At 34.0% G+C, this 12,742-nt stretch overlaps 1 protein-coding gene across 3 annotated transcripts in view; it reads right to left on the reverse strand.

The window, feature by feature from the left end:
* The window catches only part of LINGO2 (leucine rich repeat and Ig domain containing 2), a 478,352-nt gene that overhangs the window by 310,552 nt on the left and 155,058 nt on the right, over window positions 1-12,742 (reverse strand). For 2 of the 3 annotated variants that reach the window (XM_058044150.1, XM_058044149.1), the window contains one exon: window positions 7,675-7,755. The gene's annotated coding sequence lies outside the window, so the exon portion shown is untranslated. The remainder of the gene's footprint in view (window positions 1-7,674; window positions 7,756-12,742) is intronic. The other variant, XM_058044151.1, reaches the window with a different exon arrangement.

The raw sequence follows: 12,742 nt of genomic DNA on the forward strand, positions 1-12,742 counted from the left end.
CCTGCTCATGGGACTGGAACTAGAGGGCCTCCTTTCCAACCAAAATTATTCAATTCTGATTCAATGCTGGTTGTCTGATTATAGTGTATGTTATGGGTCCTATTGACACTTCAAACACTACAGATTCCTTGAATTTTTTTGATTAAAGTTATAAATGCTACAGTTCTGTTTTAATCACGAGCAGCCCTGCCTCATGAGGGGTCAACTGCCCAATTATGAAGAGCTACTTTCCTTTAAAGGGTGGCTCATGAAAAAGGGGGGAAAGTGGGACACTGTAAATAGCATAAAGTATCTAGACAGATAAATCTGAATGTGATCAATTGTGATAATTTGACATGCAATGAGGAAACTCCGTCATAAAAAATAAATTCTTCCTAAAAATAAGAGTGGTTTTCAAACTAAAGGGGGCAAAGGAAGCAAAAGAAAAATCAGGCAGTGCATAAGATAAGCACAGTTTTAGAAGTGCTGACTGTACCAGTAACTGCAGTGGCTCAATATGTCATTACTATTTGGAAGTCTGGCTGTGACAGAATTGAGTCATCTGACTCAAATTATGATTCTGAAAGAAAACATTACATTCAAATGCCATAATTAATAAAAACATAGAACCAAATATTTGAAAGTATGCTGTGAGGTGTTAGGAAACACATAGGCTTAAGATATTTGCATGGTTTTAGGATGTGTATCCTTAATTTCCTTCACTATATACCATTTTGGGTCTACTAGGTTTTTTGCATGAAAACAAATAGATTTGGTGCATTTAGTTTAAGTTTGATTTTGGTTTTGGTAGGCTTTTATTTGTTTTGGGGGGTTGCTTGTTTGTGATTTTTGGGGTTTTTTTGTTTCTTTGGGTTGGGTTTTTTAACTTTTTATAAAATTTCGGCAGCTATTAGCTTTCTATGGATACTGTAAATACTGCTTTTTAAAGTCGGGACAATATAGCTGTGACGTCTTTTCCCTCTTTCTTCATAACATTTATTAAATTATTACTGATTTGATAGCGCAGTGTAGGTGATCCTAATATTGAGTGACTGAAAGTAATAGATGTATTTTTGGTTGCTGGATACCAAGTGAAGGATATTACTGCATGAAACAAGCTTCTCCTGAATTTTGATATCTGATATTTTTTTTTAGGTAGAGCAAAATCGAAGTCATAGTATATGGATATATCATAGTAACCAAAAAAATCATAAACACCTTCACTCTGAAAATGTTCAAATTAATAAATGTGGCAACTTCTATAAAGTCTTTCATCAGAAATATTTCAAAATATTTCTTCCATGAACTTCAATATAGAGTCAGCATAATTTCCAAAACATAACTTCTTGTAAATTAATATAGCTTCAGAGATAACAGGATTAAGATTAGTTTAGGATATGACCTTTAATTTTCATGATAAATTTGACTTAAATGAAAATGGAAAATTTTCATATATGCATGAGTACTGCAGAAATAGCCTGCTTAGTCCTATAATGACGAGTCTTTGATTCTGAAAGGCATCACTGTTGTAATCAGAAAATTATAGAAAGACTTAACTTGGAAGGGTCCTTAAATGTCATCCCATTCCAAAATCCCAGTGTTCAAAGGAAAACTAAAATAACACAGTTCTTGGTTTATTCCCTTTTCTCTATCCACCCCATCTTCCAGGTGCACCTTTATGTCCAACAGAGGCACTGATCTTCTAGGCTAATGTGACATCAAGAGATTGAAATGGTGACTGCTTTCTGCTTAATGTAAATGACAAGTTTTAGAGTGAATACGTTTAAATAAATGATATGACAGCTCTCCTTTCATTGGAATCTTTAAATTTAATCTGTTCTGATTTTGTGTCATTGTTTCCAAATTATTTTTTCCCATTAGAGCACCAAATTTTGTAAAGAAATGATTACAGACAGGTTTCATTTAAATTCAAATTTGCAGAAGCAGAAACACCTTTAAGTTTGAAAAAAAGAAAAAGAATTTTGCACCGTTTTCTTCTGCATGATTACTAGACTGAGTTCAAATAATGGCTTTCAAGTGGTGTCAGCATGCTTCAGAGACAAAACAGGAACTCTACCTAAATAAACTAACAAATGCAAGAGTAGTCTTGACAAGATCTTGATGATCCTCTCTGAAATTTGAAGATACTTTCTTTCTTAGCCTTCTACTTAAATATAAAGAAAGGAAGATTATGTTCCTTTGCCTCCAAACTTTCATTAAAACACTTATATTTTACTGAGATTATCTTTTTTTATTATTCCAGATTCACTCCTCATCCTTCATGCTTTTAAGCACAAGCATATGATGATGTTAGAATTTTCTGTTCTAATATTTAAAGGGACAACACTTCCAGACTTTTGCAGAAAATACCATTTTCTACATTTTGAATACTCTTAACTCGTTTTCCATGTTCCAGAGAGGCCAAGAACTGTCCTTTCTTGTCTCTCTCCTTAAGTGCTCTCACAAGACATGTCACATTACATTACTTGGGAGTTCTACTGACCTGTGGCCGTTCTCATTCTCACGCCTGGGTCACCAGTTCTTCCTGGCACACTAAAGGGGTTTTTACTAGATTTGGGGCAAGGCTTGCCCAGGGAGCTGGCAGAGCTCCTCACTGTCTCTCACTTGATTGTAGCTTTTCAGCATCCTGAGCTCTTGGATTTTCAGGCCTGAGGTCTCACATTATTAAACATTCCCTGTCAAAAAGTCCACTGTATGTGACTAAAATGAGGCAGAAGGCAGTGGCTTTCATGATTAGACTTAAAGGTGTAGTGCATCTGATTTTATAGTCCAAAGATGATTTAATTCATAGTGATGTAGTAAACAAGGATGAAATAAAGCTCTGAAAGTTGTTTTTCAATACTGAGACTTAATGTTTATGCCAAAAGCTTCTATACAATCTCTACTGGTACTGAAATTATTTTACCAGAAACCACAGCTACATTAAAAATAGAGATTATGTAAAATAATGTAAAGTGTGAAACTGTGGTCAACTATATAGTTATTAAAAATCTGTATATCAGTGGGCTGTTACATAGCTGATTTTTTATCACAGAACCATAGAGTGGCCTAGGTTAAATGGGACTTTTAAGATTATCAAGGTTATGGTTTGGTTTGGCTTGGCTTTTGCCAGTCAGGAACTAAAGACCACTTTGAGCATGTAAATTCTTCTTCCAAAGTCAGAATAAACCAACTGACTTGCTTCAGTTTTGGAGATTTACATATATTATGTTGCTGAATTCTCCTTCTACCTTCTTTAACTCTGGTGTAACCCTTGTATTGACAGAAATAGTATACAAAGTTATTGCTTTTTTTCCTGCTCACATACCTTCTGATTAATGAAATGCAGCACAGTATTTTTCTGTGCTGATCTCTCATTTCAAAATTCCATACCAAAGATTGGGCTGGAAAGATAAAAATGCAATCCACAATGATTTAAGGATGCACAGTAGGATTGTGAGTGAGGCATGAAGGAAAGTCAGAGAGGCTGGAATTAACTGTTTCAACCAAGATACACAATCTAAAATGATACTTCTCTCTTAAGACAGAAAATGGAAGCATATTGACATTGTTACTAAGATTTGGCAAGAGATCTTCTAGCAATTCTTAAGATGTCTTTATGTTCTGCCAAACATAGGAAGTGTCTTCAGAGTAGTTGAATAACAAAGCTTTCCTACATTTCCAGGCCTAAAGAAAACATCTTTTTATTTGTGGTTCGTAACTTTACTTTTCCAGCAGATTGCTTCTCCAAGATATTTTTTTCATCTCTGCTTGACTTTTCTAAAACAAAGAATACTGGAGTTAAGTTTCTATTTCCTAACCAGCAATTTTAGTACCCTGCAAACATAGACATTGCTTAATGTTTGAAGAGACCAGGGAATAAACTGGAACATCTTCACTGGATAAACCATATCTCTCCAAAGAAAGGCCTTGTTTACTGTATTTAAACAGTTTTAAACATCTTTTGATTATATTGGAATGTGGACTCCTAAAGCCCATGGTCTAAAGCATATTTCTGACTTTCATCTGGAAAATCAAGACTGAGTAAACTTAAGGACTCCAAATAAATCCAAACACTTTTTTAAAGTCCAAGTGTAACTTGGATTACAACTGCCTGTTCAACTCAAAGTATGCAGATGACTGCATACATAACAGCACAAGATTACACCCAAAGAAAACTGAAATGAATTGTTTTAATTTATTCTAACAGTTTCAAGAATCAGCAGGTCTTGCATCTCCAGTGTAAAGATGTCTCTAAGTGACTTTTTGGATGTGCATTTTGAATTTAGAAGAAGCCTGAATTTCATGAAGGAAATGGTAAGAATTTAGTGAATATCAGACCCCTTCTGGCTGTAAAATCTGACTGTCTGAGGTCACCTGCTACTTTTGAAGGTACTAGATAGAATTTTTAGAGATTATTTGAGCATGTGGATTAAAATACGTATTTTAAACCTGAGGGAATATATTCTCTTTTATTCACCTAAGAGCACATATGCATTTCTAGTAATTTCAGCACAGCTATTCCAAGTTTTCTTTACAGTTGAAGAATATCAACTTTTGGTCTCAAAAACAAAGCATTATGATAACCTTTTCTTCTTTTCAGGCACGCTGATCTTCTAACACTGAGAACTATGAGAAACCTTAACTAATTTTATTACCCAATCCCTGGATAGGTACTTTTAATAACCTAGATTTGTAGGTTAAAGAGCAGGAAAAAAATTACAATCATCCAGAACCTTTTGTGTTCTGCTCTAGGAGTGTTCTAGAGCCACATATTTTCCTCAATATATAGACACTAATCCACCAAAATGAGAGCATTTACTCAAGAAATGTAGAAATTTAGACTATTAGAAATATGAGTCAATATAGAAGATTTTGGAACTGATAGTAAATTATTTTTATACAAGTACTGCACTGATAAAAAATATAGCTACATTTGGTAATATTAAAATTATCTGTTGGACTGGTAGGCTGAAATTGAGGGTTGGATGAAAAAATCAGTTCTTACAGCAGTGTTGGCCTAGGGAAGTAAACTAAGTTTATCTGCCTGCAAAATCACACTTTCAACAACAGCCATAGTTATACAACACCACCTCTCATCTAGTTTTATTTGAAACATCCTGGGCGCAAAAATGTATGATATTTGCACGCATGAAAAATTTCAGTTTATCAAATCATTCTCTTTTCTCTTTTGAAAAGAAATACATATGCATGTATGAAAACACATTTTGCCCCCCTTTCTTTTTTCCTGAAATGGTAAGAATCATTAAACTTATTGGTATATAATGCTTTACAGCAGCACGTAGTATAATCTAGATCAGTAAAGACAGAAACATTCTTGAGATGCCTAAAACCTACTCAGGGAGGTTTCTAACATCAAATGGAAAGCATAGAGAAAACTTTCACAGCCTCATTTTATTGAAAATTCACAGATGTTATGCACTGTGCATTCCAAATTCACCACAAGAATGTTAGGAAAACAAGTTGAATAGTCAGTAATTAATCTTTTCAGAGGGATGAACACAAAAGGCAGAATAAAAGGCAATTTACTTCCAATAGTTCCTCAAACCTTTTTAAAAATAGAATTTTAAATTACAACTCTGAACCTACCCTTTTGTTTGATTAAAAACATCGCATTACCCCATACAAGCTCATCATCATAAAGATATATTAGTCTATTCTTACTGACAGTGGCTTATTGCTAACTCAAAATTGAATACTATTTGTTATTGTGTTTTGTTATTGAAATGCCAATACCAAAAATTGCACATAAGTCATTAGAATCAATGGCACCTTCAGATTTAATTACACATACAGTCAAAGGAAGACCAGTAAGTCAGAAGTGGTTATTATGCATAAAAAGTCATAATACTAGTTTGGAAAAACATAAATGCTCTTTGCCAAATAGGTTTTAAAACATTATATTATTTTTTGTGATTTCTATCTTACAGAAGCTACAAAATTATCATATGTAATGCAGAAAGAGCATCTTAAGCCTGCTGCTATGTCACCTACAGATGCTTTGGAAATTCTACTCATGGTTTTCACTTTCAGTCCTTTTGCTGTAATTCATCCAAATATATCCAAATTCTGCAAGTTTTTAAGTACATTCTTAAATTTCCATTAAACACAATGAAACATAATCATGGAAATTGTGATTAAACCCATGTAAAATTATAGCTTTAGCCGTCAGATTTCTGACTGCTAGTGTTTTTCCCTCTTCTGCTGGCTTTGCAAACTCAAGATAGAAGAAACCTATGTACAACATGACATCTGGGGAATTGCACCAGAACCACTTTGAAATGCACCCATTTTTTTTTCCATAAATCTGATTGTAAAATGCCTGGCTATCTGCATGGAAAATCATTGTGTCTGGGCTCTTCTTAAAATATGGAAATTTTCTGCCATTTCTAGTATTTAAAAGAGACTGCCAGACACTTTTTTTTTTTAATGTCTTCCATCCTCAGAAGGAGTCCTGAAAGCAATGCTACTACTTTTCTCTTATAATCACCACCCACCATCTCATAGGAAGTTTAACTCAAGCAAAGGCTAAGTCACTTTTCTTTCCTCTCCCTTCTTAAGAAATTCAATATATTAAAATGCCCAGCCTTGGGGATCAGCTTGTTACCCAAATACTGCAGAGAAGAATATTCACTCCCTTGTTCCAGGTGCTGGGAAAGCTGCTGATTTTGTTTTTCAAAATGCCCAATTTTCCACCTTGAACATACAAGTGCTCCCAGTGGCACTTCTGTCAAGAGGGGTAATTCTTTTCCCCAACACAAATTTGGAGTGGCTGTTGCATAGCTTGCTGTTGAGGACACACATAAGAGGACATATTTTGAAAAATTTGTTTCACCATGTCTAAAACAGCAGAAATGGCCATTTCAATGGCAAAAAGACTAGAGAAGAAAGAACTTTCCTAACGACAATTAAGACAATTTCAAAGATAAAATTCAGGGCTGGGACAAGAAAAGTGTCAAAGCAAACAGCAACAAAACCTGAAGGAGGTATCCAGGTTAATATTTTCTTGGTAACATATTTTTTCTGGTAGAAACAGCAGCCTTCCACAGTACTTAATTATAATAAAATCATTATAACAAAATAAGCCAGCTTCGCTGAGGTATTCTGAACTCTAGAAAACTAGATTTTCCAAATATAGAATACAATTACCTTTCAGATATCATTATTAAAAGCTATGTTTAAGAGCAGGAATAAGAATCTCTTACTTTGAAAACTATATAGCAATGAAAATTGCAAACATAGGCCAGGGGTCTCAAGAATTACCTTCAGTCTTCCTTCTAATAAAGTCACGAATAAACACAACAGTCCCAATAAACACACAATACAGAAAATACATATTGACATAATGAATGTATTCACATTAATCTAGTTTTTTTTTTTTTCACTCAGATTGATGGAAATGTAATAGAAATACCTGAGAAATTCAAAAATTACTTAGATCTTGTCATACTTTTCCTTTCTTCCTGAGAGTGAGGTTTATTTTTTAATAAATGCAAAGGAACTAATTGCATTTATTTAAAGTTGCAAGAGTATTCTAGTAGAATTCACTCTAAAAGTGTAAATTAAACACTGAGCAAGGGTATTTTCTTTAAAACCTAGAGGTACCATAAGATCATTTAGACATTTAAAATTTTAATAGCATACAATTACAGTCAATTAAAATGGAACATTTACCTTGCAAACCAGGTTCCATAGATACAAGCAGGAAAGACAAAAGAGTTTTCTGCCAAGTTTTCCAGCTCCACGCCTCACTTACTAGGTAAAAACAAGAAAAGAAAAGAAAAGAAAATTTATTTAGTCATCAGTTGTACAGAGATTTTTGAAATGGTGATGGTCTCAAAGAAAATGTCTTGAGACATTTTCAAATTATATTTAGCTCTTGTCCGAAAAGGAACAGAAAAAAATTTCAGAGACATAAATGTGTCTGCCAAGGTAAATAGGGTTAGAGGCAATTGAAACTTCCCAATAACACCAAAAAATAGAGTGCAGTCATTGGCACTCAAGGGGAGCAGGCTACTGCGCTGCCTAGGGTAGGATAGAGAGATATTTACTGGAGATCTGAAGGTGAAACTGACAAAGCACTAAACCCAAATAGAGACAAAGAGAAAAAAATCACTTCAGCAGTAGGATTAACTTTTTTTCTCTGCTGGTGATAGAACTTCTCACCTCCACAGATTTCTCCATCCATGTTTTCAACTCTACAGTAAGAAAGGAGGGTTTTAGAATGTCTTGTCGCATTTAATTAAAATCTGAACTTTCCATTTAATTTAATAGGACAGATGAAGAAACACCTGTCTTACACAATGAAGGTTGAGGAGTTAAGAAAACTTCTCAATCACATGTATGTCAGGACCAGAACATGCCTGAAAGAACCACAGATTGATAAAACAAAACTATAATGATACGAAAGACTAACAAAGACTGCGCTATTTCAAAATTAATGTGAAAAATGCCATAAGCTCTTTCGATCAACATGTCTCACACAAGCTTTTAAAAAAAACCCAACAAAAATAACAAAATTATTTCTCTTCTTCCATATGCAAATTACTTCTCCAAGACCTTTCCCAATACCTGAAAAAGGTTACCCTGCATATCTACATAAAACATATTGTGATTTATTTGAGATTGTTCTGTAAAATGAAAAACATCATATAAAAAAGAAATAAGAATATTATTTATAATTATTTATGTTCTTAGGATATAATAGAAATATACAGCAGTTACAGAAAAGATTAGATATCACAAGTAAAGGCAAACTTGATGATGAAATATGTTTTATCTAACTCTCATTCAACTAGCTTGTTATGTGGTATACAAATATATGAGCTAATTCAATGATTTTATATTATAGTTTGTGGTTCATAATGGGCAAGGTAAATAGACTAACAGCTAAACTGCAGAGTACATCTGTAACATAAGGAATTTATGCAACTTGCAGAAGCAGTCTTGAAAGACAGCAATGAACTGTCAGCACTCCAGGGTCTGGTACTGTCTCCACTAAACACAAATATTTCCCTAGAGAAGAAGCTCGGTTGCATATTCACCAAAGCTGTAGTTTTGGCATGATATTTGCATCAATTCCCTAATATCTCTGTAGGACAAAATTTCAAGACAAAACAGAAAATTTATTTAAACTCACAGCAATATTTTTTCCAGGTTTTCTCTTCCTAGAGAATTGTAACTATTTATTGATTTTGAAATTTTTTCTCTTTGAATTCTTTTCAGAATTAACACACAATGTAATGGAATTGGAAGAAGAAAAAAAAAACCAAAAAATTTAATAATAAAAAAAAACCACAAAACAAAAAAAAAACCAACAAAAATAAAAAAGTGCAAAAATTCCACAAATAAGCCAATTCATCATGACTCTATTTTTTTTTTCATTTAGTTTATGCTGACGCCAAAGAGAAATATTTTAAGTATTATAGTTGTTTCCCTTCACCTTTGGTTGGACACACAACAAACCTGAAACAAGGGTGAGCATGAGATTTTGGAGGCTGAGAGAATTAAACTCTGAACCCAGCATTATATTCTAATTAACCTTCAAAGGATATTTAGATATCAGATCTAAAGAGGAAGAAACAAATGCTCAGGAAGTTCCACCTGAATATGAGGAAGAACTTCTTTCCTTTATGTATGATTGATCACTGGAACAGATCATCCAGAGAGGATGTGGAGCCTCTCTCACTGGAAATATTCAAAAACTGGCTAGATGAAATCCTGTGCCATGTGCTTTTGGATGACCCTGTTGAACAGGGACATTGGACCAGATGACCTGTTGGACGAGATGGCCCTTCCACCTTGAACCATTCCAGATTCTGTGATTTCTCTCCTCACCAAAATGTAGCAGCAAAATGGAGTATCAACATCAAAAACTCCTCCATTAGAGAAGGTCAAGGGTCAAACTGGTGATAACCCAAATGTTGATAACATCTCCATCTCACTACTACATTATTTCTAAGCGTAAAACTCAAGTGGTAGGGGAGGACTAGAGGGTTGTTGTTATTAAGACCCTAGTGGGAATTCAACAAGGTCAATACAAGAGACTATCAGAGAAGCTAAATTTTTCTGCAGCAAGAAGCAGCTTCTTCAGAGATAAGTGATTGCCTAACAGGTGAGACACAAACGAGCTAATCAGTTTTCCCAGCTGCAGGATAACACTAGTATCTCACCTAAAAACACGCTGCCCCTGGCCCCAAGCTGCTCTTTAGGTTGTACAGAGCTGATGCTGGTGAAACACACAAGCTTACTAACCAGCTGTGGAAATGGAAGAGGATAGTCAGTGCCAGTGCGTGTACATGTGGGGGAAAATGGGCAATCACATCGGAAAAAAAGTATTGTGTGCCCCTCAGATATAACATCTGGGAGCTCTAGAGAGCTGCTTTATGAGGGCATCAGCTTAGTTGTCAAGAAAAATCTTAAAGGTAAGTATTATTGTGAATGGAAGAGATAAAAAAATAAAAAGTACTGATAGACAAATATGGAGGCACTACTGCAATTTTCTACAAAATCTTTAATGGTACTAAGAAGCCAGATGATGTTTTATAATAAAAATAAAAATCCAAAATTAAGTAAAATATTAATTTCCTTCATAGACTGCACATGGAAAATGCAGAACATTTTGCCCCAAATGCTGCTTAGCCTAGATTTTTGAAGGAAAAATTATCTGCAAGAATTCCCCTCTGGTAACTCTGGAATATTTTTGTCTATTGCAACAATGTGTGTGCAGCCTTAATTAAGATACTGCTTTACAGAAGAGAAAAACTCTCATTAAAATCACAGTTGAAAATTTAACAATATCAAAATCAGCAATTATCAAAACTAGAAGTCACTAAACCATGCTACACAGAGACAGCCTGGAAATATTGAAGATTCCATTGGATTTTTTTGAGCTACATGCCAAACATGTGAAATATACTAAGACAGTCTTGTTCTAAGATCAGACAATAAACATGAGCAACAGGAAAATAAGTAATGTGATCTACATTGACCTACATTGAAAAAATTAAATGTCACAGAGCCAAATGTTGAAACACAACCAAAACATGACTGCTTAAACTGCAGAAAAATAAACACAGCAGATTTACAGAAGGATGATCTACACCAGAAGAAAGAAGATCCTCCAGAGCTGTATCTTGAAAATATAATGAACTAATTTTATATATAAATGAAAGCATGAAAAAAATATCTTTATACAATAGAATTTTGTAAGGTTACTGGCCATATTTTTCTTAGGATTAAATCATAGTTCAGGATTTTTTTACAGAAAGAGCTGTTACCCAACATACATGGAGGAGAGGAATAGCTTGTTTTTTAATATGTTGTTTTTCAAAATATTACCTTATAAAGTGTGTTTTCCTTCAAGCCCTAATGTTTTGAAGATAAAAAAAAATTCACATAAGCTTAAGGTAAGAATAGATTTTTGTTGGATTTTTTTTTTCTTTCTTTCCTTTTTTGGGGGGGTTTTTGGCTTGGTTTGGAGGTTTTTTAAATTTTTTTTTTTAATTCAATGCATGCTTTAGATTTCTTACAGTACATACATACATATTAAGCTTAGAGACAGTTTTCTACAAAACCTAAATAACCAGCTAATAAAAAAAGTAAACTATGTGGGACAAAGATATCACACTTTCTCTGAAATCAAAATCTCCCAGACTTGATATTGAAGAAGTTAATTAAAAATATCTGCTGCACACCAAGACAAGACCTTCACGAATCAGCATTAGGAATAGGTAGCAAAACTCTTCAGAACATTTCTGCTTTCAGTACAGTTATTAAGTTGTGCCAGACCACTGTAACCTAGAGGCTCCTGTATATTCTCCTGTCTCCATTCCATGCTCCCCAGCCACAAGAAGTTCCAGGGAGACACAAAGGAAGTGCAGCTTTGTGAGGGCAGACATTACACTGAAATATCCGCAGCTTCCTATTTGGAGTTAAGGGGCATACTATACTCTCTGGATATGTAGTTGAACTTCAGCATCCTAAACAAGAAAATACTGGTAATAACAAAATCAGATCTTGAAGTTGACACAGCTGGAAGTATTGAGTTTAAATTGCAGAAAAAATAGATCAAAGTTCAATGGAAAAATCCTAAGGATGCTTTAAGCACTGAAATAAAGCGTCTTTGGGAGCTGCGGAACACGTATATGGCCAGAAGGCATCACTGGGGTAGGGCAGTGGGTAATAGGCTCTTAAGAACCCATCCAACTAATCTTCAATGACATTTTCAATAATTTCTAATATTTAAACAATACAAACTGGATGTACTTTTTGGTTCATATTTAATCATCTCACCTAAAATACACATCCTTCATCACTTTATTTGAGGTATCAGAAGTGATCAAAAGTGAACAAAGGCAATATTTTTAGCTTCAAAATCAAGATAAAACTGAAGAAATGTCAAATATTTTCCTTTTAAAATATCCTCAAGATTCATATAATCATAAATTACTACAGTTCCTATTCTAATGATTATGCATGAGATTTTTGAAAAGTAATCAATTTTAGACTTGTGAAGCTAAATTATTATCTCATTTCCTTTCCACAAAGCCCATAAAAATTTATTGATGTTTTCGTTCAAAATATGGATGGATTTAGCAATAAAATAATTAACATCTGTTATTTGCTTCATTTTTCATCATCCTATAACCTTCAGTTACAATGAATGCTTAGTAAGTCTAATATTTAATTAATTACTATTACAGACAAAAGTGATGTAAAGAAGCTTGTGGTCTCTGTAAAA

This window comes from Melospiza georgiana, chromosome Z (assembly GCF_028018845.1).
Source record: "Melospiza georgiana isolate bMelGeo1 chromosome Z, bMelGeo1.pri, whole genome shotgun sequence".
NCBI lineage: Eukaryota > Metazoa > Chordata > Aves > Passeriformes > Passerellidae > Melospiza > Melospiza georgiana.